The sequence below is a fragment of the Medicago sativa genome, chromosome 6 (genome assembly GCF_051527215.1).
Source record: "Medicago sativa cultivar Bolivia chromosome 6, Bolivia_mono, whole genome shotgun sequence".
In the NCBI taxonomy this organism is placed as follows: domain Eukaryota; kingdom Viridiplantae; phylum Streptophyta; class Magnoliopsida; order Fabales; family Fabaceae; genus Medicago; species Medicago sativa.
This window is the reverse complement of record NC_140754.1, coordinates 89307670-89311304: the sequence shown is the minus strand read 5'-3', so window position 1 is coordinate 89311304 and position 3635 is coordinate 89307670. Positions and strand designations below refer to the sequence as shown.

Sequence of the window (3635 nt, the reverse complement as noted above, 5' to 3'; positions counted from 1 at the left end):
TTTCCTCCGATTTTGTTCCAAACACTATACTTCTGTTCCTTTGCATGGACTGGTGAATCTTATCATTTTGATATATACATACAGGGCGTTCCTAGACTAGATAATTGTGATTATTGCAATTGGAATGTATTCAAATCAGGACCATGTAGAATTCAGGAACGTGGGGACCCTATTTGCTTTCCTTGGAAAAAGTAACAAATAATATAATACTTATTTTCAAATCAATAAAAGTTGTTCTCAATTTAGGGAGAACTCGATGTATTATCTGAAATCTTATTAGTATAATTTCTCAATATTATAACTTCTATGCATATTTGTTCTTACTGTGCTTAAACATTTGGGAAACCTTGGATTTTATTCTCTTGGTTCTTTTTTTTAAAATTTCCTCCCTTGCAACTTGACATTCCTGTAAAGCTATTATGAGATCACCATATCACTTACCTAAAGCTAAACCCAGAGGAAAAAGATTCATGTACCACTCTTTTGGTACACCATTTCCTACCACCGATGACATGGCATGGAAATATTAAAAAAATTTACTTTGTAAAGAATGATAAAAAAGAAAAGAATAGATCTAACAACTCTCTATGCTCTCTCCTATAACAACTTTGACATGGCATGGAGAGAGCAGAGATCTAACAACTCTCTATGATCTCTGCTCTCTCCATCTCTCTATGTGCGATCTTGCTCTCTCCATCTCTCTATGTCGTCGCCATCTCCTCCCAGTCTCCGATCTCCGACCGCCATCTCCTCCCAGTCTCCGACGGCCGCATTCTCTCTAACGGTCTCTTCTTCTTCTGCGATTCAACATAGACCGTAGTCTCCGTCGCCGAATCAAACTGTTGAAGGTGATGTATATCTTAAATCTTGTATTGTTTTCAATTGACCATGTTGTATAGTTGATGGAAAAATTGAGTTGTTGTCCGTTTTCTCAATTGTGAATCACAAGAGTTAAGTAATTGTAAAGTGACAGATTTTTTGTGTAAAAGAGAATTCGACAACTTTAGTTCTATCATTAGATCTAAAGCCTGGAATTGGATATTTGGTCATCACATTCCCTTAATTTTAATTCATGTTTTATTAATTTATGGAGAGATGAGCAGGTTGCAATATCAATTCATGGTTTTTCTTTTTTCTTTTACTGTTTTTTTACTATATTAATTCTCTAATCTCAGATTAGTAACTACTTTTTTGACTCTGAATCTAGTCATTTTTACATGCATATGTTTTCTAGTTTTTATCCCTTGGGGATAATCTCCATTTTTATTACATATTCTTTCCGTCCTGAACATGGTTGTCATTGAAGTAACCAACGTACGTTAATTTGGTGCATTACTTTGGGTAGGATTATTGGTTGTTAAGCAATAGTAGTGATGGACATATGTTAGTACTGCATAACAAGCCTAACATTGATTTTTATTAATCAAATTTTGGATTATGTTGATTAATTTGGTAGGTTCTTAGATTTTGTTCAAGTGTTAGTGGATGATCTGATGGACATGTTTTCCCCAATTTTTGTAGTTTGATTGTGGATGTTCCTCTAAATGATATCATGTAAAGTTAGTGTCAAATTCTTAATCAAAAGAATTGTGGTCGCACTTTTGTTAAAAAATGGTTAAAGTGTTAGAAATTTGAAGGAAAAAATGTGGTTACGTCTATGTTAAAATATGGTTAAGTTTAGATAAATTTTTGTAAGTATGTCTATGATAACAAAGATAGGAAAACATTAACTCGTCACAGTATTATTTCCATAACGTTCTTCAATTTTTGTGGAAAACGTGTGATTGTAAAATGTGTTTGTATTTTAGTTATAAGATGAATTTTTTCAAATCGTTCTTGTAACATGTGTTGAGAATAGGTGTTTGTGTGTGTTTTAATTGATGTTGATAGAAATTGCTTTTGTATACAACAGATAAGGTCAACATCATGAACGAAAACAAACGAAAAAGGGATTGTGGTGTTGGTGTAAGTACAATTTAATTAATGAGATGTTTAATGTGTATGTAATTGTTTGTGTTTTATGCCATTAATATTGTTTGTTTGTTGTATTAATGTGGAAGAAACCCAAGACAGAGCACAAGCTTTGCCATTGCATATCAATTTTATTACACAACAATAGAAATTCATCTTGCTTGATGTTCTGATATTTATATAATGGATATAGGCATTAAGTAGTGGAATTGGTTGGAAGAGTGAAATGGCTAGTCCATCTTTTTGTGTGTTGAACTTATAGTGTATTATTGTATTGATTTGGGACAGACAAAGAACATGGACTTAGGCTGCCCGAAGATCCATTTTATGAGCAGATGGCTGCTGAGTTTTCCAAGTACCAAAACTCAATAAATGTGTATGCATTCAGTGATAAGTACACTGACATAGCCTCCTTAGGTGTTTTATTTTCCTTCAATTTCTATGTATTTTATTTTCCTTCAATTTCTATGTATTTCGTTATGCCATTCTATTTTTAAACCTGTTACTCTTGATTAGAATCTGGAAGATTTCTGAATGATATATTTGATGATTCTTCAGTTGTGGCAGTGTTTTATGATGACTTCATGACATGAGTGTATGGGCCTCAACTATGATTTGATTATAAATTGTTACTCTAACTCATGGATCTATTTGACTATGAACTGGTTTGTAGATGCTCAAAAAAAAATCACAAGTTCTGTGTTGATTGTAATGGCTATATCTGTAAACAATCAATGTATCCCCGTGTCCTGATGTAATTCTGTAAGCATTTGCGGTCTTCTAAGCATATAGTCTTGCGTGCTGATGATCTTATACTTGAAGTAAATTATGTTTTTTTTCCTGTCTGTGTAGGAACTCTGGCAAAGTACACTGTTGGTCAAGTGTATTACTATCCAGCTTTCCAATCAGACATTCATGGGGAGAAATTGAGTCATGAATTAAGGAGAGACCTCACAAGAGAGACTGCATGGGAAGCATGGATCATATGCGTTGTAGAGATACTTAGTAACTAGTTATCTATGCTGGATTGATGGAGTTTTTCGGTGATTAATGATGATCTAGCTGTCTACAAGGCCAAATAAATTCGCAAAGCATGGATCACAAGTGGAATAACACCTATGTTTTTCTTGAGCATGAGGATTTAATTTCTTGTAGATAATATGCATTGCTACAATTAATTTGAAATGTTGTTAGGTGTTTCTATAGAATTGGTTTATGCAGGTAGAGGTTGAAATAGCTTTGCAAACAATGGTGTTAGTTTAAGTACTTGTCTTGTGGTATTTTAGCATTACATGTGTACTAGAGGTTACCTCTATATGGTGTATTAGCATACTAGAAAGTGTAACCATGTATTATTAGCTCGAATTAGGAGCTTGTTTAATGACATACTTAGTAAACAGTCTCAATCGGTAAATAGTCCTATTATCTTTCTTGTGTTTTTAGGTTTATTTTAATGTTATGAGGTGGGTAAATAATCACAATCAATAATTTTAGATATTAGTAGTGACCACTTTTGTGATTCTCTGTTTGTATGACACAAAACTAAGTTTTTCCATCTTAAAATTTTAGATAGCCAAAACAACGAACAATGTGACCACAATTATTAAGAGGCGTCACCATTATTTTGTCTGGGTTTTCAAAGTGTTCATCTTTATGCACAAACC

At 33.2% G+C, this 3635-nt stretch overlaps 1 long non-coding RNA gene across 2 annotated transcripts; it reads left to right on the top strand.

Annotated features, from left to right (window-relative positions):
• Positions 1–655: 655 nt before the first annotated feature.
• On the top strand, positions 656–3385 carry LOC146918023 (uncharacterized). Of its 2 annotated transcripts, XR_015015945.1 has the most exons (4): positions 656–848; positions 1913–1965; positions 2260–2733; positions 2824–3385. It is a non-coding gene; the product is annotated as an uncharacterized LOC146918023 (long non-coding RNA). The 2 variants fall into 2 exon arrangements; XR_015015944.1 differs by lacking the exon at positions 2260–2733.
• The last annotated feature ends 250 nt before the right edge of the window (positions 3386–3635 follow it).